A 21592-nucleotide genomic window follows, 5' to 3' on the forward strand; every position below is an offset into this window, starting at 1 on the left:
TACTGCAATTTCGCACCTTATGGTCATTACAGTAGATTAAAATGCTTAAGCAAGAATCTTTGTCACAACAGAACGGTGGTATGGAAAGAGGGCGGTATAAAAAAAAAAAAAAGAAAATGAAAGGGAGCCAACAGCACGTGGTGTTCCCAAGTGGTCACCCATCCAAGTACTAACCACGCCCGATGTTGCTTAACTTCGGTGATCGGACGAGAACCGGTGTACTCAACATGGTATGGCCGTTGGCGCCCATATAATGTAGGCGCATGGCAGAATTCGCATTCGGTTCTTATCCCAACACACACAAAATCATACTTTTCGGTCGAAAGCAGCCGCATTTTTTTTTTATTGACAATTCGTCACGTTAGCGCGAACGCAATCCTGAGTTCCAAAACTTATGAGCCGGAAGGACGCGCTTCGTGTATTTTTTTTTTTGTGAGATTTATAAATTTATTTATTAACATTACATCGTTACAAGCTAACACCTTTACAACATAAAACACGAACAGAGTTGTAATTGTAAGCACTTCCTTCTGCAATCCGACGTGCCAGCAGAGCGACTGCCGAATTAGCGGGCGCGCCGCCGTGTGTGTGAGACGCGCAGCTTCTCGTTGCACCTCCTGTCATCCGCTTGGCGCGTGCAGCCTTCGACACTCGCGGAAGACGCATCTTGTCCCTGGTGTCCAGCGCAGGAGGGCTGGCGCGCGGCCGACCGGCGTATGGCCTGTGCGGGGTGTGGCAGAGTGTTGTTGGAGGGCGCCACTGCTGGCGATGTGAGCTTCCCCGCCTCGCCTCAGACGAGGTGTTTGCGTAATTTGCAGTGCATTCGCACCATTCCTGTCCCTGTCCCCGTCCCGACTTGTCCCGACTTTGCTCGGCTGCCGCTCGCTGCCGCTCGGGTCGTGGCCCATATAACAGCGCAAGCACAAGAAACGTCTGCAGGAGATGACGAGACGAGACGAGTCGACTAAGGAATAAATTTATAATTACATATCGAAGTAGGAATTGTACACCGCTACACAACAACAGGCGCTGACGTATTCCAGAACACATCTGCCGATTCGTACTGTTTTGTCGTTTTCAAAGACTTCCTGGCGAACTTGGTTAGCACATTCTCCCTCAAACTGAGATATTTACTGCAATTTCGCACCTTATGGTCATTACAGTAGATTAAAATGCTTAAGCAAGAATCTTTGTCACAACAGAACGGTGGTATGGAAAGAGGGCGGTATAAAAAAAAAAAAAAGAAAATGAAAGGGAGCCAACAGCACGTGGTGTTCCCAAGTGGTCACCCATCCAAGTACTAACCACGCCCGATGTTGCTTAACTTCGGTGATCGGACGAGAACCGGTGTACTCAACATGGTATGGCCGTTGGCGCCCATATAATGTAGGCGCATGGCAGAATTCGCATTCGGTTCTTATCCCAACACACACAAAATCATACTTTTCGGTCGAAAGCAGCCGCATTTTTTTTTTATTGACAATTCGTCACGTTAGCGCGAACGCAATCCTGAGTTCCAAAACTTATGAGCCGGAAGGACGCGCTTCGTGTATTTTTTTTTTTTTGTGAGATTTATAAATTTATTTATTAACATTACATCGTTACAAGCTAACACCTTTACAACATAAAACACGAACAGAGTTGTAATTGTAAGCACTTCCTTCTGCAATCCGACGTGCCAGCAGAGCGACTGCCGAATTAGCGGGCGCGCCGCCGTGTGTGTGAGACGCGCAGCTTCTCGTTGCACCTCCTGTCATCCGCTTGGCGCGTGCAGCCTTCGACACTCGCGGAAGACGCATCTTGTCCCTGGTGTCCAGCGCAGGAGGGCTGGCGCGCGGCCGACCGGCGTATGGCCTGTGCGGGGTGTGGCAGAGTGTTGTTGGAGGGCGCCACTGCTGGCGATGTGAGCTTCCCCGCCTCGCCTCAGACGAGGTGTTTGCGTAATTTGCAGTGCATTCGCACCATTCCTGTCCCTGTCCCCGTCCCGACTTGTCCCGACTTTGCTCGGCTGCCGCTCGCTGCCGCTCGGGTCGTGGCCCATATAACAGCGCAAGCACAAGAAACGTCTGCAGGAGATGACGAGACGAGACGAGTCGACTAAGGAATAAATTTATAATTACATATCGAAGTAGGAATTGTACACCGCTACACAACAACAGGCGCTGACGTATTCCAGAACACATCTGCCGATTCGTACTGTTTTGTCGTTTTCAAAGACTTCCTGGCGAACTTGGTTAGCACATTCTCCCTCAAACTGAGATATTTACTGCAATTTCGCACCTTATGGTCATTACAGTAGATTAAAATGCTTAAGCAAGAATCTTTGTCACAACAGAACGGTGGTATGGAAAGAGGGCGGTATAAAAAAAAAAAAAAGAAAATGAAAGGGAGCCAACAGCACGTGGTGTTCCCAAGTGGTCACCCATCCAAGTACTAACCACGCCCGATGTTGCTTAACTTCGGTGATCGGACGAGAACCGGTGTACTCAACATGGTATGGCCGTTGGCGCCCATATAATGTAGGCGCATGGCAGAATTCGCATTCGGTTCTTATCCCAACACACACAAAATCATACTTTTCGGTCGAAAGCAGCCGCATTTTTTTTTTATTGACAATTCGTCACGTTAGCGCGAACGCAATCCTGAGTTCCAAAACTTATGAGCCGGAAGGACGCGCTTCGTGTATTTTTTTTTTTTTGTGAGATTTATAAATTTATTTATTAACATTACATCGTTACAAGCTAACACCTTTACAACATAAAACACGAACAGAGTTGTAATTGTAAGCACTTCCTTCTGCAATCCGACGTGCCAGCAGAGCGACTGCCGAATTAGCGGGCGCGCCGCCGTGTGTGTGAGACGCGCAGCTTCTCGTTGCACCTCCTGTCATCCGCTTGGCGCGTGCAGCCTTCGACACTCGCGGAAGACGCATCTTGTCCCTGGTGTCCAGCGCAGGAGGGCTGGCGCGCGGCCGACCGGCGTATGGCCTGTGCGGGGTGTGGCAGAGTGTTGTTGGAGGGCGCCACTGCTGGCGATGTGAGCTTCCCCGCCTCGCCTCAGACGAGGTGTTTGCGTAATTTGCAGTGCATTCGCACCATTCCTGTCCCTGTCCCCGTCCCGACTTGTCCCGACTTTGCTCGGCTGCCGCTCGCTGCCGCTCGGGTCGTGGCCCATATAACAGCGCAAGCACAAGAAACGTCTGCAGGAGATGACGAGACGAGACGAGTCGACTAAGGAATAAATTTATAATTACATATCGAAGTAGGAATTGTACACCGCTACACAACAACAGGCGCTGACGTATTCCAGAACACATCTGCCGATTCGTACTGTTTTGTCGTTTTCAAAGACTTCCTGGCGAACTTGGTTAGCACATTCTCCCTCAAACTGAGATATTTACTGCAATTTCGCACCTTATGGTCATTACAGTAGATTAAAATGCTTAAGCAAGAATCTTTGTCACAACAGAACGGTGGTATGGAAAGAGGGCGGTATAAAAAAAAAAAAAGAAAATGAAAGGGAGCCAACAGCACGTGGTGTTCCCAAGTGGTCACCCATCCAAGTACTAACCACGCCCGATGTTGCTTAACTTCGGTGATCGGACGAGAACCGGTGTACTCAACATGGTATGGCCGTTGGCGCCCATATAATGTAGGCGCATGGCAGAATTCGCATTCGGTTCTTATCCCAACACACACAAAATCATACTTTTCGGTCGAAAGCAGCCGCATTTTTTTTTTATTGACAATTCGTCACGTTAGCGCGAACGCAATCCTGAGTTCCAAAACTTATGAGCCGGAAGGACGCGCTTCGTGTATTTTTTTTTTTTGTGAGATTTATAAATTTATTTATTAACATTACATCGTTACAAGCTAACACCTTTACAACATAAAACACGAACAGAGTTGTAATTGTAAGCACTTCCTTCTGCAATCCGACGTGCCAGCAGAGCGACTGCCGAATTAGCGGGCGCGCCGCCGTGTGTGTGAGACGCGCAGCTTCTCGTTGCACCTCCTGTCATCCGCTTGGCGCGTGCAGCCTTCGACACTCGCGGAAGACGCATCTTGTCCCTGGTGTCCAGCGCAGGAGGGCTGGCGCGCGGCCGACCGGCGTATGGCCTGTGCGGGGTGTGGCAGAGTGTTGTTGGAGGGCGCCACTGCTGGCGATGTGAGCTTCCCCGCCTCGCCTCAGACGAGGTGTTTGCGTAATTTGCAGTGCATTCGCACCATTCCTGTCCCTGTCCCCGTCCCGACTTGTCCCGACTTTGCTCGGCTGCCGCTCGCTGCCGCTCGGGTCGTGGCCCATATAACAGCGCAAGCACAAGAAACGTCTGCAGGAGATGACGAGACGAGACGAGTCGACTAAGGAATAAATTTATAATTACATATCGAAGTAGGAATTGTACACCGCTACACAACAACAGGCGCTGACGTATTCCAGAACACATCTGCCGATTCGTACTGTTTTGTCGTTTTCAAAGACTTCCTGGCGATCTTGGTTAGCACATTCTCCCTCAAACTGAGATATTTACTGCAATTTCGCACCTTATGGTCATTACAGTAGATTAAAATGCTTAAGCAAGAATCTTTGTCACAACAGAACGGTGGTATGGAAAGAGGGCGGTATAAAAAAAAAAAAAGAAAATGAAAGGGAGCCAACAGCACGTGGTGTTCCCAAGTGGTCACCCATCCAAGTACTAACCACGCCCGATGTTGCTTAACTTCGGTGATCGGACGAGAACCGGTGTACTCAACATGGTATGGCCGTTGGCGCCCATATAATGTAGGCGCATGGCAGAATTCGCATTCGGTTCTTATCCCAACACACACAAAATCATACTTTTCGGTCGAAAGCAGCCGCATTTTTTTTTTATTGACAATTCGTCACGTTAGCGCGAACGCAATCCTGAGTTCCAAAACTTATGAGCCGGAAGGACGCGCTTCGTGTATTTTTTTTTTTTTTTTGTGAGATTTATAAATTTATTTATTAACATTACATCGTTACAAGCTAACACCTTTACAACATAAAACACGAACAGAGTTGTAATTGTAAGCACTTCCTTCTGCAATCCGACGTGCCAGCAGAGCGACTGCCGAATTAGCGGGCGCGCCGCCGTGTGTGTGAGACGCGCAGCTTCTCGTTGCACCTCCTGTCATCCGCTTGGCGCGTGCAGCCTTCGACACTCGCGGAAGACGCATCTTGTCCCTGGTGTCCAGCGCAGGAGGGCTGGCGCGCGGCCGACCGGCGTATGGCCTGTGCGGGGTGTGGCAGAGTGTTGTTGGAGGGCGCCACTGCTGGCGATGTGAGCTTCCCCGCCTCGCCTCAGACGAGGTGTTTGCGTAATTTGCAGTGCATTCGCACCATTCCTGTCCCTGTCCCCGTCCCGACTTGTCCCGACTTTGCTCGGCTGCCGCTCGCTGCCGCTCGGGTCGTGGCCCATATAACAGCGCAAGCACAAGAAACGTCTGCAGGAGATGACGAGACGAGACGAGTCGACTAAGGAATAAATTTATAATACATATCGAAGTAGGAATTGTACACCGCTACACAACAACAGGCGCTGACGTATTCCAGAACACATCTGCCGATTCGTACTGTTTTGTCGTTTTCAAAGACTTCCTGGCGATCTTGGTTAGCACATTCTCCCTCAAACTGAGATATTTACTGCAATTTCGCACCTTATGGTCATTACAGTAGATTAAAATGCTTAAGCAAGAATCTTTGTCACAACAGAACGGTGGTATGGAAAGAGGGCGGTATAAAAAAAAAAAAGAAAATGAAAGGGAGCCAACAGCACGTGGTGTTCCCAAGTGGTCACCCATCCAAGTACTAACCACGCCCGATGTTGCTTAACTTCGGTGATCGGACGAGAACCGGTGTACTCAACATGGTATGGCCGTTGGCGCCCATATAATGTAGGCGCATGGCAGAATTCGCATTCGGTTCTTATCCCAACACACACAAAATCATACTTTTCGGTCGAAAGCAGCCGCATTTTTTTTTTATTGACAATTCGTCACGTTAGCGCGAACGCAATCCTGAGTTCCAAAACTTATGAGCCGGAAGGACGCGCTTCGTGTATTTTTTTTTTTTTTGTGAGATTTATAAATTTATTTATTAACATTACATCGTTACAAGCTAACACCTTTACAACATAAAACACGAACAGAGTTGTAATTGTAAGCACTTCCTTCTGCAATCCGACGTGCCAGCAGAGCGACTGCCGAATTAGCGGGCGCGCCGCCGTGTGTGTGAGACGCGCAGCTTCTCGTTGCACCTCCTGTCATCCGCTTGGCGCGTGCAGCCTTCGACACTCGCGGAAGACGCATCTTGTCCCTGGTGTCCAGCGCAGGAGGGCTGGCGCGCGGCCGACCGGCGTATGGCCTGTGCGGGGTGTGGCAGAGTGTTGTTGGAGGGCGCCACTGCTGGCGATGTGAGCTTCCCCGCCTCGCCTCAGACGAGGTGTTTGCGTAATTTGCAGTGCATTCGCACCATTCCTGTCCCTGTCCCCGTCCCGACTTGTCCCGACTTTGCTCGGCTGCCGCTCGCTGCCGCTCGGGTCGTGGCCCATATAACAGCGCAAGCACAAGAAACGTCTGCAGGAGATGACGAGACGAGACGAGTCGACTAAGGAATAAATTTATAATTACATATCGAAGTAGGAATTGTACACCGCTACACAACAACAGGCGCTGACGTATTCCAGAACACATCTGCCGATTCGTACTGTTTTGTCGTTTTCAAAGACTTCCTGGCGAACTTGGTTAGCACATTCTCCCTCAAACTGAGATATTTACTGCAATTTCGCACCTTATGGTCATTACAGTAGATTAAAATGCTTAAGCAAGAATCTTTGTCACAACAGAACGGTGGTATGGAAAGAGGGCGGTATAAAAAAAAAAGTAAATGAAAGGGAGCCAACAGCACGTTTTTTTTTTTTTTTTTTTTTTTTTCTTTTCTACGGGCCTCCCAACTCCCCTTATAGCCCGGCCTTTTCGCTCTCCACAATACGCCTTCGCCGGCGAGCTTCTCAGCTATGAAACGATGCTGTTGGTCGTGCAGTACGATGAACGAAGAGGGGGCGTAACAGGTGCTCCTTCGCGCTGGTCGCAGATGGTATGCGCCGGATGGAACCGGAAAGGGTCCCCGTCTGATGACGGAGGGACGGCACGTCCAGCGAAGGGGAGGGCAAGACTGAACAACTTTGAAAAGGAGGAAAAATAAGGAAAAAAAAACAAACGGAAAAGTTCGTCCATAGATCGGCGGTAAAAATAATTCTACCGACCAAAGGTGGGGGGGAAAAAAAACGAGGAAGAAGAGCTTCGCTCAAAAGAACAAGTCGCAAACCCGCGTGAAAAGTAAATAAGGCCCGGGAGGTCCCTCTAACAAAGTATAGAAAAACAAAGGAAAGTAACAAATCCGTTGTTAAAAGCAAGCGGTCGGGCAATGAGCGCGGTAGGCAGCTGGCGGCAAGGAGGGCAGGGGTCAAGGAACCTGAGGCCTGGCCACAGTGCCGCCCCCACACCCGCCGTCACTCATATCGACCTTAAAACAAACCATAATGCGGGACACCGGCGTGAAATTCCACACCGACAAAAGTTCAAAGAGTGGCGAGCACAGACACGTGACGAGACTTGAGAGTGCTCAACAATAAGTGAAATGAAAATAATGAGAAAAACAGAGAAAAACGCAAAACAGTCACCACTACGACTGAGAACTGAAACAGCAGCAAAATTCCCGTCACGCCACAAACTGGGAAAAAACGAATAATGAAATTAAGAAAACTGACGCACAGGGCAAAACAGAAATTATGGCAAGAACGCCCAGAAAAAAACGAAAAAAACGAAAAAAAAAAACGAAAAGACTTCTGATTTCGTTCGGTGATCAAGGGACGTCAAGTGTCGTTCCAGAAAATTTGAAAAAGTCGCAGTAACGCATATTCATACCGTGTCGCTCAAAGGCAAGTGAAGAGATAAGAGAAAATAAAACGTCGATGCTACGCAGGTACGGAAAGCCGTGCAAAAGCATGCGCCATTGCGACCTGCAAAAAATTAGCAAAATTTCGCCGATAGTGTGGCGATGCCTGAATCTGAAGATGTTGGGTCCATAGATAGGTGAGAAAGTCCAGATCGGTAGACAACTTGAGGGAGAAGAGAGCAAACACCGTGTGGCCAAAGATCCACACCGTGGCATTTCGCTTCGTGGTGGGGTAAACGACACACTGCGGAATTAAGACAGCATCCACTGTAACAGTGCGAGTGTCCACCCTCTGAATCAAACGAATCATGTCCCTGGCGACTTCCCAAACACGGCGGAAGCGGTCACACGCAAAGCGGTGTTCAATAGTGTCGTCGGCAGTACACACGTCACACTCACCAGACGGGATGAGATTTATAGAATAAAGTTTGGAGTTGGTAGGGATGGTGCGATGCACCACCTTGTACCACACCGCGTGGACGGAAGCCGGGAGAACGTCATTGGCGAGGTTTTTCCACACTGCCACCCAGTTGCAGCGTGGCAACCGATACTCCCACTTGCAGCGAACGGGAGGTCCGCGGAAAGCCGTGCAGACAGCGCTAACCGTGTGGACGGAGATGTCACAGAGCGCCAGGTAACTATTATCAAGAAAGTAGCGGCGCACATAAGAAAGGTAGAACGGGATGTGCGACACAGAAACAGGGGCCACTTCAGAAAGAGGACGGTAACGATTAAAAACAAACGCAGTGGGACCGCAAGGAGCTTTCTGAATAACAGCAGTAGTTCGCTTCCAAAAAAGGGCCGCACATTTGGCGGAAAAATCAACTAGTCCTAAACCGCCATCGGACAGGTCCAAGGTGCAGACAGCATGCGATACCTTAAAAATCTCCCCCCTCCATAAAAACCAGTAAACCGCCTGTTGGATGGCGCGCCCCAACTGCTTGGGGACCGGGAGAACCTGCGCAAGGTACCATGCTCGCGCCAAGATATTGACATTTATCAAATGCACCTTATCCCGAAGGGCCACATTCCGGACCGCATAGATCCTGGCAACCGCACGAATCCGATACAGCGTAGGCCGCCAATTCAAGGCTGCCATCTGCTGTGGGTTCGAAGATAGAAGTATCCCAAGAACGGTAGGCTGCAGCTGGACACAAAACCAGTCCCTATGTAGGGTACGTGCGCGGGCGGTGAGCGGCAAAAGCACAGTTTTCCGGGGATTGATAACCGCCCCCGTAGCCTTTCCAAAGTTGTGCAAAACAACATGCAACCTGTCAACGTCGTCGATATGTTCAATAAATACGCCAAGGTCATCAGCATATGCGCGACAAACCAATCTGGTAGTCCCCATCTGAATGCCGCGACAGTCCTGACTGATAGAACGGAGGAGGGGATCCAGCGCAATGGCAAAAAGCGCCATGGAAAGTGGACACCCCTGCCGCACGGAGCGACCCACACGAAAAGCAGGAGTGAGACGACCATTGACACATATACGGGAAGTAGCAGGTTGCAACAAATGCGTCACGAATCGGGTAAATATATAACCAAACCCCATGCGTACCATAACCCGACGCAAATAAAAATGACTAATGCGGTCAAAGGCATTTTTAAAGTCAACTAATAAAATCGCCGCTGTCCGGAGCCGAGCACTTTTCACATATCCTATACAGTCTCTGTAAGCAAGGATAGCGTCAAAGATATTCCGATCTCGGACCGCACATGTTTGCTGATCACTAAGTACGGTCGGCAAGACGTTTTTAAGTCGCTGAGCGACGCAGCGCGTAACGATCTTGTAGTCAGCATTTAATAAAGTAATCGGACGGACAGCATCGATATGAGGTACAGCACGGGATTTGGGAACAAGCGTCACAACCCCCTCCACAAAAGCAGTTGGTACAGTCACACCATTGCGAATATCGTTCGCTAAATCCACTAAAATCTCACTTAAAAGGGGAAAAAAATTTCGAATAAAATTCCGCAGGAATCCCATCGGGACCCGGAGACTTCCCTTTGGGACTCCGCCGAACGGCGTCGAAAACTTCATCGGACGTATAGGCGTCATTTAAAAGATGCCTGTCCGGGCGAGTTAAAACATGTGGAACAACCCGCAAGAAATCTCGCAACGTATCGGAATCAACGTCAACATCACGGAAAAGCGATGCAAAATGTTCGAAGATATCGTTTTCAATGTCCGACTGTACAGAAGTCCGACCGCCGTTCCGCAACTGCCAAACAGTAATGCGCAAACGTTCGCGGCGTTTGCGTTCCCGATTTAAATGATAAATGGACAGAGGTTCCCCAGCAACAAAACCTGCAGGCTGACTGCGGACGATCACCCCATCACTAGCGGCACGCATGTCAATTAAAAGCTGAGCTTGAAATCGCTTCAGAGTGGGCAACAAATCGGGCTGTGACGTCACTCGCAACGCCAAATCGCGTAAACAATCCTGGCGGAAGCGAGCCGTCGCCCGCCGCCAGCGTGCCGCCTCACGGCTATAATCGATTAAAAAGTTGCGAATCGCCGGCTTAGCGATCGCAACCCACCACTCAATGGTGCTACTATGACCGCCGCGAGTCCGCACCAACCTCTGCCACATACGGTTAAAACTAGTCACAAAATGGTCGTCATTAAGTAAACTACAATTAAACTTCCACAAATTAGTACGACGAGGAACACACAAACGAGGTAATAAAAGACGACAGGAATAGCTGGAGTGGTCGGAAAATATGACAGGAGTCACGTCAGCAGTACAAATACGGGCAGACAACTGCCTAGACACATAAATGCGATCGAGACGGCTACGCCCCGCACCGTAAAAAGATGTAAAATAAGTAAAATCGGGGTGTAAAACACGCCACGTGTCGAGCAAATGAAAACTAGTGACCAAAGCACCCAGTTCGTGGCATTTGTTCGGACGCGGCTCCTGATCTCTGTCGTCTAAAACACAATTAAAATCACCCCCGACGATTAAAGTATCGACATTCCTAGATAAAAGCTGACATAAATCCCTACCATAAAATTCAGCCCTGGCCGGTTTAACATTTCCCGACGGAGCGTACACATTCACAAACAAAATGCCAAAAATGGTACAGGCAACAGCACGACCGGTCGGTAAAATGTCAACATTAGAAACAGGTAAGCCAGAACGTACTAAAATTGCAGTGCCCGTATCAGAATCAGGCGCAACATTGTCAATCACAATAAAATCAGTAAAATCGTTCAAATATAAAAGCGCTTCACAAGTCACCTCCTGTAAAAAGGCGACGTGACAGTGATTATCATACAAAAAATCTTTAAGAAGCATTGCTTTCTGCGGATTTCGCAGCTTATTAAGATTTACCGTTAAAATGTTCCACTGGCTACAATCGGGAAACATATACACGTAGACCACAGGGAAAAAACAATAACAGAAAAACATGAAAACGCGTAAAACACAATAAAACATACCAACGTGCGCGGAGGGGGAAGGACATACAAAGAGTCGCACTAATGGGAATCACCTGCCTCAACATCCTCCGACCATGCCCGTGATTGACTAGGAGGGGGGGGCGGAGGCGGTGGGGTCCCGGAAACTGTGACGGGATCCCCCGCGATGGAATGCTCCACAGCGGGCACTACGACAGCAGAAGATAAGGCCGGCACCAAATCGTGGGTGGAAGGGGGGGCACGACGATGGTGCGAATCCTCGGCCTTTCGTTTTGTTGGTAAGGGTGGGGGCGTCACAGACACAGGCGGATCTACCGCCATGTCGGAATCGGCAGCGAAAAACGGTTGACTCAAGAATGTTTTTAGGTGTTGAACCGTGATATCACGTTGCTGCGTGGCAGTTACAACAGCACCCTCTGGCTGGGTGCGGGAAGATGTCTGCTTTTTCGCCTGCCGCCTGCCGCCCCCTCCCTGAGACGGGCGCTGGCCGAGATCGGCCCCGGAGCGCGCAGCCGGCTGTCGGGAGGTCGGTTGACCAACCGTCTGAGCGTGAGGGGGGGCAGGAGAACGCGCCACCGGAGACGGACTCCGATTTTTGGCCGAAACACCACGCGTATCGAAAGAAGCAGAACTACTGGCACTACGCAAACGCGGTGTGCCAGAAGCCCGAGCAACATTCCGGTCTCTACGGGGTTTAGGCGCAGTAAAAGCCTCACTGTCAACAACAACATCACCGGCAACAGAGACACTGTCGGGGACGGGAGTTGGAACAACCGCCGATTTATCGGGTTCCGCAACCGGGACAGGATGCGGAACAACGGCCGACAGCGGCACGGATTCCGGTGAAACATCGTCCACTATCGGTTTTTTAGTAATAGGTACAGGCGTCGCATCCGCGACCAAAGAGGGCTCAACAGGAGGTACAGAAACAAAGTCACTATCGGGAACAGACGTATCCATGGCGTCAGCGGCGGTCGGCACAGGGGGGGCGGCTGCGAGCTGCACACGTGCGGGGGGGGCGGAACCTAAACTCGTCGCAGCAACAGAGGCAAAACTAGGCCCACCTAACACATCCACACGTGGCAACTGAACAGGCGGCCTACGTTTAGGGCAGTTTTGTCGGTAATGACCGACAGCACCACAAAAAGAGCACGTCTGAGGTTGACCACTATATGTTATGAAAGCACGATGACCGTTAACTAGCAAAAAGGACGGAATATGCTGTCGTACGACCATCTTAACACTCCTCACGCCATTTTCAACTTGAAAAACATAGGCGGAGGACCACTTTTCTTTAGTAACAGATAGCACGGTCCCGTACGGCCGCAAATGACGAGATATCGTGTCATTCCGAATTTCAAAAGGCAAGTTAAACACACGAACATTTCGAAGGCCAAACCCACCATGAGAAATATTCACATTACTAATGCGACCGTCTAGATGTCTAAATTTACGGACGCCATCATTAACATTGACAACAGTATCACATAATTCCGGAGTTTTCAACTTCAAAAACACAGAATTAATAAAAGTGTCAAACTGAACACCAAGAACGTCATCGGTCGATAAACACAATTCCTCGAGTATCCAGCGATGAATTTCGAAAGCTGACGGTTTTCCGACGGAACTATCGAATTCACATTGTACGTTATTTTCACGCTCTTCACTAGCATCATAGAAACTTTCCATTACTTACGGACTTGATGAAATGTAGCCGCGAGGCAGAAGACAGACGGCACACGAGGCGCCGCCGACCAAGTCGCACACGGAAGTACTGCTCGCTCGGCACCGAGGTGTTCCCAGGTGGTCACCCATCCAAGTACTAACCACGCCCGATGTTGCTTAACTTCGGTGATCGGACGAGAACCGGTGTACTCAACATGGTATGGCCGTTGGCGCCCAGATGATGTAGGCGCATGGCGGAATTCGCATTCGGTTCTTATCCCAACACACACAAAATCACACTTTTCGGTCGAAAGCAGCCGCATTCTTTTTTATTGACAATTTGTCACGTTGGCGCGAACGCAATCCTGAGTTCCAAAACTTATGAGCCGGAAGGACGCGCTTCGTGTATTTTTTTTTTTTTTGTTGTGAGATTTATAAATTTATTTATTAACATTACATCGTTACAAGCTAACAACTTTACAACATAAAACACGAACAGAATTGTAATTGTAAGCACTTCCTTCCGCAATCCGACGTGCCAGCAGAGCGACTGCCGAATTAGCGGGCGCGCCGCCGTGTGTGTGAGACGCGCAGCTTCTCGTTGCACCTCCTGTCATCCGCTTGGCGCGTGCAGCCTTCGACACTCGCGGAAGACGCATCTTGTCCCTGGTGTCCAGCGTAGGAGGGCTGGCGCGCGGCCGACCGGCGTATGGCCTGTGCGGGGTGTGGCAGAGTCTTGTTGGAGGGCGCCACTGCTGGCGATGTGAGCTTCCTCGCCTCGCCTCGCCTCGCTTCAGACGAGGTGTTTGCGTAATTTGCAGTGCATTAGCACCTTTCCTATCCCTGTCCCTGTCCCCGTCCCGACTTGTCCCGACTTTGCTCGACTGCCGCTCGCTGCCGCTCGGGTCGTGGCCCATATAACAGCGCAAGCACAAGAAACGTCTGCAGGAGATGACGAGACGAGACGAGACGACTAAGGAATAAATTTATAATTACATATCGAAGTAGGAATTGTACACCGCTATACAACAACAGGCGCTGACGTATTTCAGAACACATCTGCCGATTCGTACTGTTTTGTCGTTTTCAAAGACTTCCTGGCGAACTTGGTTAGCACATTCTCCCTCAAACTGAGATATTTACTGCAATTTCGCACCTTATGGTCATTACAGTAGATTAAAATGCTTAAGCAAGAATCTTTGTCACAACAGAACGGTGGTCTGGAAAGAAGGCGGTATAAAAAAAAAAAAAAAAGTAAATGAAAGGGAGCCAACAGCACGTGGTGTTCCCAGGTAGTCACCCATCCAAGTACTAACCACGCCCGATGTTGCTTAACTTCGGTGATCGGACGAGAACCGGTGTACTCAACATGGTATGGCCGTTGGCGCCCAGATGATGTAGGCGCATGGCGGAATTCGCATTCGGTTCTTATCCCAACACACACAAAATCACACTTTTCGGTCGAAAGCAGCCGCATTCTTTTTTATTGACAATTTGTCACGTTGGCGCGAACGCAATCCTGAGTTCCAAAACTTATGAGCCGGAAGGACGCGCTTCGTGTATTTTTTTTTTTTTTTGTTGTGAGATTTATAAATTTATTTATTAACATTACATCGTTACAAGCTAACAACTTTACAACATAAAACACGAACAGAATTGTAATTGTAAGCACTTCCTTCCGCAATCCGACGTGCCAGCAGAGCGACTGCCGAATTAGCGGGCGCGCCGCCGTGTGTGTGAGACGCGCAGCTTCTCGTTGCACCTTCTGTCATCCGCTTGGCGCGTGCAGCCTTCGACACTCGCGGAAGACGCATCTTGTCCCTGGTGTCCAGCGCAGGAGGGCTGGCGCGCGGCCGACCGGCGTATGGCCTGTGCGGGGTGTGGCAGAGTCTTGTTGGAGGGCGCCACTGCTGGCGATGTGAGCTTCCTCGCCTCGCCTCGCCTCGCTTCAGACGAGGTGTTTGCGTAATTTGCAGTGCATTAGCACCTTTCCTATCCCTGTCCCTGTCCCCGTCCCGACTTGTCCCGACTTTGCTCGACTGCCGCTCGCTGCCGCTCGGGTCGTGGCCCATATAACAGCGCAAGCACAAGAAACGTCTGCAGGAGATGACGAGACGAGACGAGACGACTAAGGAATAAATTTATAATTACATATCGAAGTAGGAATTGTACACCGCTATACAACAACAGGCGCTGACGTATTTCAGAACACATCTGCCGATTCGTACTGTTTTGTCGTTTTCAAAGACTTCCTGGCGAACTTGGTTAGCACATTCTCCCTCAAACTGAGATATTTACTGCAATTTCGCACCTTATGGTCATTACAGTAGATTAAAATGCTTAAGCAAGAATCTTTGTCACAACAGAACGGTGGTATGGAAAGAAGGCGGTATAAAAAAAAAAAAAAAAAGTAAATGAAAGGGAGCCAACAGCACGTGGTGTTCCCAGGTGGTCACCCATCCAAGTACTAACCACGCCCGATGTTGCTTAACTTCGGTGATCGGACGAGAACCGGTGTACTCAACATGGTATGGCCGTTGGCGCCCAGATGATGTAGGCGCAAGGCGGAATTCGCATTCGGTTCTTATCCCAACACACACAAAATCACACTTTTCGGTCGAAAGCAGCCGCATTCTTTTTTATTGACAATTTGTCACGTTGGCGCGAACGCAATCCTGAGTTCCAAAACTTATGAGCCGGAAGGACGCGCTTCGTGTATTTTTTTTTTTTTTTTTTTTGTTGTGAGATTTATAAATTTATTTATTAACATTACATCGTTACAAGCTAACAACTTTACAACATAAAACACGAACAGAATTGTAATTGTAAGCACTTCCTTCCGCAATCCGACGTGCCAGCAGAGCGACTGCCGAATTAGCGGGCGCGCCGCCGTGTGTGTGAGACGCGCAGCTTCTCGTTGCACCTCCTGTCATCCGCTTGGCGCGTGCAGCCTTCGACACTCGCGGAAGACGCATCTTGTCCCTGGTGTCCAGCGCAGGAGGGCTGGCGCGCGGCCGACCGGCGTATGGCCTGTGCGGGGTGTGGCAGAGTCTTGTTGGAGGGCGCCACTGCTGGCGATGTGAGCTTCCTCGCCTCGCCTCGCCTCGCTTCAGACGAGGTGTTTGCGTAATTTGCAGTGCATTAGCACCTTTCCTATCCCTGTCCCTGTCCCCGTCCCGACTTGTCCCGACTTTGCTCGACTGCCGCTCGCTGCCGCTCGGGTCGTGGCCCATATAACAGCGCAAGCACAAGAAACGTCTGCAGGAGATGACGAGACGAGACGAGACGACTAAGGAATAAATTTATAATTACATATCGAAGTAGGAATTGTACACCGCTATACAACAACAGGCGCTGACGTATTTGAGAACACATCTGCCGATTCGTACTGTTTTGTCGTTTTCAAAGACTTCCTGGCGAACTTGGTTAGCACATTCTCCCTCAAACTGAGATATTTACTGCAATTTCGCACCTTATGGTCATTACAGTAGATTAAAATGCTTAAGCAAGAATCTTTGTCACAACAGAACGGTGGTCTGGAAAGAAGGCGGTATAAAAAAAAAAAAAAAGTAAATGAAAGGGAGCCAACAGCACGTGGTGTTCCCAGGTGGTCACCCATCCAAGTACTAACCACGCCCGATGTTGCTTAACTTCGGTGATCGGACGAGAACCGGTGTACTCAACATGGTATGGCCGTTGGCGCCCAGATGATGTAGGCGCATGGCGGAATTCGCATTCGGTTCTTATCCCAACACACACAAAATCACACTTTTCGGTCGAAAGCAGCCGCATTCTTTTTTATTGACAATTTGTCACGTTGGCGCGAACGCAATCCTGAGTTCCAAAACTTATGAGCCGGAAGGACGCGCTTCGTGTATTTTTTTTTTTTTTTGTTGTGAGATTTATAAATTTATTTATTAACATTACATCGTTACAAGCTAACAACTTTACAACATAAAACACGAACAGAATTGTAATTGTAAGCACTTCCTTCCGCAATCCGACGTGCCAGCAGAGCGACTGCCGAATTAGCGGGCGCGCCGCCGTGTGTGTGAGACGCGCAGCTTCTCGTTGCACCTTCTGTCATCCGCTTGGCGCGTGCAGCCTTCGACACTCGCGGAAGACGCATCTTGTCCCTGGTGTCCAGCGCAGGAGGGCTGGCGCGCGGCCGACCGGCGTATGGCCTGTGCGGGGTGTGGCAGAGTCTTGTTGGAGGGCGCCACTGCTGGCGATGTGAGCTTCCTCGCCTCGCCTCGCCTCGCTTCAGACGAGGTGTTTGCGTAATTTGCAGTGCATTAGCACCTTTCCTATCCCTGTCCCTGTCCCCGTCCCGACTTGTCCCGACTTTGCTCGACTGCCGCTCGCTGCCGCTCGGGTCGTGGCCCATATAACAGCGCAAGCACAAGAAACGTCTGCAGGAGATGACGAGACGAGACGAGACGACTAAGGAATAAATTTATAATTACATATCGAAGTAGGAATTGTACACCGCTATACAACAACAGGCGCTGACGTATTTCAGAACACATCTGCCGATTCGTACTGTTTTGTCGTTTTCAAAGACTTCCTGGCGAACTTGGTTAGCACATTCTCCCTCAAACTGAGATATTTACTGCAATTTCGCACCTTATGGTCATTACAGTAGATTAAAATGCTTAAGCAAGAATCTTTGTCACAACAGAACGGTGGTATGGAAAGAAGGCGGTATAAAAAAAAAAAAAAGTAAATGAAAGGGAGCCAACAGCACGTGGTGTTCCCAGGTGGTCACCCATCCAAGTACTAACCACGCCCGATGTTGCTTAACTTCGGTGATCGGACGAGAACCGGTGTACTCAACATGGTATGGCCGTTGGCGCCCAGATGATGTAGGCGCATGGCGGAATTCGCATTCGGTTCTTATCCCAACACACACAAAATCACACTTTTCGGTCGAAAGCAGCCGCATTCTTTTTTATTGACAATTTGTCACGTTGGCGCGAACGCAATCCTGAGTTCCAAAACTTATGAGCCGGAAGGACGCGCTTCGTGTATTTTTTTTTTTTTTTGTTGTGAGATTTATAAATTTATTTATTAACATTACATCGTTACAAGCTAACAACTTTACAACATAAAACACGAACAGAATTGTAATTGTAAGCACTTCCTTCCGCAATCCGACGTGCCAGCAGAGCGACTGCCGAATTAGCGGGCGCGCCGCCGTGTGTGTGAGACGCGCAGCTTCTCGTTGCACCTTCTGTCATCCGCTTGGCGCGTGCAGCCTTCGACACTCGCGGAAGACGCATCTTGTCCCTGGTGTCCAGCGCAGGAGGGCTGGCGCGCGGCCGACCGGCGTATGGCCTGTGCGGGGTGTGGCAGAGTCTTGTTGGAGGGCGCCACTGCTGGCGATGTGAGCTTCCTCGCCTCGCCTCGCCTCGCTTCAGACGAGGTGTTTGCGTAATTTGCAGTGCATTAGCACCTTTCCTATCCCTGTCCCTGTCCCCGTCCCGACTTGTCCCGACTTTGCTCGACTGCCGCTCGCTGCCGCTCGGGTCGTGGCCCATATAACAGCGCAAGCACAAGAAACGTCTGCAGGAGATGACGAGACGAGACGAGACGACTAAGGAATAAATTTATAATTACATATCGAAGTAGGAATTGTACACCGCTATACAACAACAGGCGCTGACGTATTTCAGAACACATCTGCCGATTCGTACTGTTTTGTCGTTTTCAAAGACTTCCTGGCGAACTTGGTTAGCACATTCTCCCTCAAACTGAGATATTTACTGCAATTTCGCACCTTATGGTCATTACAGTAGATTAAAATGCTTAAGCAAGAATCTTTGTCACAACAGAACGGTGGTATGGAAAGAAGGCGGTATAAAAAAAAAAAAAAGTAAATGAAAGGGAGCCAACAGCACGTGGTGTTCCCAGGTGGTCACCCATCCAAGTACTAACCACGCCCGATGTTGCTTAACTTCGGTGATCGGACGAGAACCGGTGTACTCAACATGGTATGGCCGTTGGCGCCCAGATGATGTAGGCGCAAGGCGGAATTCGCATTCGGTTCTTATCCCAACACACACAAAATCACACTTTTCGGTCGAAAGCAGCCGCATTCTTTTTTATTGACAATTTGTCACGTTGGCGCGAACGCAATCCTGAGTTCCAAAACTTATGAGCCGGAAGGACGCGCTTCGTGTATTTTTTTTTTTTTTTTTTGTTGTGAGATTTATAAATTTATTTATTAACATTACATCGTTACAAGCTAACAACTTTACAACATAAAACACGAACAGAATTGTAATTGTAAGCACTTCCTTCCGCAATCCGACGTGCCAGCAGAGCGACTGCCGAATTAGCGGGCGCGCCGCCGTGTGTGTGAGACGCGCAGCTTCTCGTTGCACCTCCTGTCATCCGCTTGGCGCGTGCAGCCTTCGACACTCGCGGAAGACGCATCTTGTCCCTGGTGTCCAGCGCAGGAGGGCTGGCGCGCGGCCGACCGGCGTATGGCCTGTGCGGGGTGTGGCAGAGTCTTGTTGGAGGGCGCCACTGCTGGCGATGTGAGCTTCCTCGCCTCGCCTCGCCTCGCTTCAGACGAGGTGTTTGCGTAATTTGCAGTGCATTAGCACCTTTCCTATCCCTGTCCCTGTCCCCGTCCCGACTTGTCCCGACTTTGCTCGACTGCCGCTCGCTGCCGCTCGGGTCGTGGCCCATATAACAGCGCAAGCACAAGAAACGTCTGCAGGAGATGACGAGACGAGACGAGACGACTAAGGAATAAATTTATAATTACATATCGAAGTAGGAATTGTACACCGCTATACAACAACAGGCGCTGACGTATTTGAGAACACATCTGCCGATTCGTACTGTTTTGTCGTTTTCAAAGACTTCCTGGCGAACTTGGTTAGCACATTCTCCCTCAAACTGAGATATTTACTGCAATTTCGCACCTTATGGTCATTACAGTAGATTAAAATGCTTAAGCAAGAATCTTTGTCACAACAGAACGGTGGTCTGGAAAGAAGGCGGTATAAAAAAAAAAAAAAAGTAAATGAAAGGGAGCCAACAGCACGTGGTGTTCCCAGGTGGTCACCCATCCAAGTACTAACCACGCCCGATGTTGCTTAACTTCGGTGATCGGACGAGAACCGGTGTACTCAACATGGTATGGCCGTTGGCGCCCAGATGATGTAGGCGCATGGCGGAATTCGCATTCGGTTCTTATCCCAACACACACAAAATCACACTTTTCGGTCGAAAGCAGCCGCATTCTTTTTTATTGACAATTTGTCACGTTGGCGCGAACGCAATCCTGAGTTCCAAAACTTATGAGCCGGAAGGACGCGCTTCGTGTATTTTTTTTTTTTTTTGTTGTGAGATTTATAAATTTATTTATTAACATTACATCGTTACAAGCTAACAACTTTACAACATAAAACACGAACAGAATTGTAATTGTAAGCACTTCCTTCCGCAATCCGACGTGCCAGCAGAGCGACTGCCGAATTAGCGGGCGCGCCGCCGTGTGTGTGAGACGCGCAGCTTCTCGTTGCACCTTCTGTCATCCGCTTGGCGCGTGCAGCCTTCGACACTCGCGGAAGACGCATCTTGTCCCTGGTGTCCAGCGCAGGAGGGCTGGCGCGCGGCCGACCGGCGTATGGCCTGTGCGGGGTGTGGCAGAGTCTTGTTGGAGGGCGCCACTGCTGGCGATGTGAGCTTCCTCGCCTCGCCTCGCCTCGCTTCAGACGAGGTGTTTGCGTAATTTGCAGTGCATTAGCACCTTTCCTATCCCTGTCCCTGTCCCCGTCCCGACTTGTCCCGACTTTGCTCGACTGCCGCTCGCTGCCGCTCGGGTCGTGGCCCATATAACAGCGCAAGCACAAGAAACGTCTGCAGGAGATGACGAGACGAGACGAGACGACTAAGGAATAAATTTATAATTACATATCGAAGTAGGAATTGTACACCGCTATACAACAACAGGCGCTGACGTATTTCAGAACACATCTGCCGATTCGTACTGTTTTGTCGTTTTCAAAGACTTCCTGGCGAACTTGGTTAGCACATTCTCCCTCAAACTGAGATATTTACTGCAATTTCGCACCTTATGGTCATTACAGTAGATTAAAATGCTTAAGCAAGAATCTTTGTCACAACAGAACGGTGGTATGGAAAGAAGGCGGTATAAAAAAAAAAAAAGTAAATGAAAGGGAGCCAACAGCACGTGGTGTTCCCAGGTGGTCACCCATCCAAGTACTAACCACGCCCGATGTTGCTTAACTTCGGTGATCGGACGAGAACCGGTGTACTCAACATGGTATGGCCGTTGGCGCCCAGATGATGTAGGCGCAAGGCGGAATTCGCATTCGGTTCTTATCCCAACACACACAAAATCACACTTTTCGGTCGAAAGCAGCCGCATTCTTTTTTATTGACAATTTGTCACGTTGGCGCGAACGCAATCCTGAGTTCCAAAACTTATGAGCCGGAAGGACGCGCTTCGTGTATTTTTTTTTTTTTTTTTTGTTGTGAGATTTA

At 49.5% G+C, this 21592-nt stretch overlaps 13 non-coding genes and 1 pseudogene across 13 annotated transcripts; all 14 read right to left on the reverse strand.

Moving 5' to 3' along the window:
• Positions 1–125: 125 nt before the first annotated feature.
• Positions 126–244, reverse strand: LOC124563191. Its single transcript, XR_006969971.1, has one exon. It is a non-coding gene; the product is annotated as a 5S ribosomal RNA (ribosomal RNA).
• A 1012-nt stretch (positions 245–1256) lies between these two features.
• On the reverse strand, positions 1257–1375 carry LOC124563192. Its single transcript, XR_006969972.1, has one exon. It is a non-coding gene; the product is annotated as a 5S ribosomal RNA (ribosomal RNA).
• A 1014-nt stretch (positions 1376–2389) lies between these two features.
• LOC124563193 lies at positions 2390–2508 on the reverse strand. The gene has a single exon (XR_006969973.1). It is a non-coding gene; the product is annotated as a 5S ribosomal RNA (ribosomal RNA).
• A 1013-nt stretch (positions 2509–3521) lies between these two features.
• LOC124563194 lies at positions 3522–3640 on the reverse strand. Its single transcript, XR_006969974.1, has one exon. It is a non-coding gene; the product is annotated as a 5S ribosomal RNA (ribosomal RNA).
• Positions 3641–4652: 1012 nt separating this feature from the next.
• LOC124563195 lies at positions 4653–4771 on the reverse strand. The gene has a single exon (XR_006969975.1). It is a non-coding gene; the product is annotated as a 5S ribosomal RNA (ribosomal RNA).
• A 1014-nt stretch (positions 4772–5785) lies between these two features.
• LOC124563199 lies at positions 5786–5904 on the reverse strand. Its single transcript, XR_006969977.1, has one exon. It is a non-coding gene; the product is annotated as a 5S ribosomal RNA (ribosomal RNA).
• A 7279-nt stretch (positions 5905–13183) lies between these two features.
• Positions 13184–13301, reverse strand: LOC124563334 (annotated as a pseudogene).
• A 1035-nt stretch (positions 13302–14336) lies between these two features.
• On the reverse strand, positions 14337–14455 carry LOC124563228. The gene has a single exon (XR_006970004.1). It is a non-coding gene; the product is annotated as a 5S ribosomal RNA (ribosomal RNA).
• A 1037-nt stretch (positions 14456–15492) lies between these two features.
• LOC124563048 lies at positions 15493–15611 on the reverse strand. Its single transcript, XR_006969841.1, has one exon. It is a non-coding gene; the product is annotated as a 5S ribosomal RNA (ribosomal RNA).
• A 1040-nt stretch (positions 15612–16651) lies between these two features.
• LOC124563049 lies at positions 16652–16770 on the reverse strand. The gene has a single exon (XR_006969842.1). It is a non-coding gene; the product is annotated as a 5S ribosomal RNA (ribosomal RNA).
• Positions 16771–17804: 1034 nt separating this feature from the next.
• Positions 17805–17923, reverse strand: LOC124563051. Its single transcript, XR_006969844.1, has one exon. It is a non-coding gene; the product is annotated as a 5S ribosomal RNA (ribosomal RNA).
• Positions 17924–18957: 1034 nt separating this feature from the next.
• On the reverse strand, positions 18958–19076 carry LOC124563052. Its single transcript, XR_006969845.1, has one exon. It is a non-coding gene; the product is annotated as a 5S ribosomal RNA (ribosomal RNA).
• A 1038-nt stretch (positions 19077–20114) lies between these two features.
• Positions 20115–20233, reverse strand: LOC124563054. Its single transcript, XR_006969846.1, has one exon. It is a non-coding gene; the product is annotated as a 5S ribosomal RNA (ribosomal RNA).
• Positions 20234–21266: 1033 nt separating this feature from the next.
• LOC124563055 lies at positions 21267–21385 on the reverse strand. Its single transcript, XR_006969847.1, has one exon. It is a non-coding gene; the product is annotated as a 5S ribosomal RNA (ribosomal RNA).
• Positions 21386–21592: the final 207 nt, after the last annotated feature.

This window comes from Schistocerca americana, unplaced genomic scaffold (assembly GCF_021461395.2).
Source record: "Schistocerca americana isolate TAMUIC-IGC-003095 unplaced genomic scaffold, iqSchAmer2.1 HiC_scaffold_119, whole genome shotgun sequence".
NCBI lineage: Eukaryota > Metazoa > Arthropoda > Insecta > Orthoptera > Acrididae > Schistocerca > Schistocerca americana.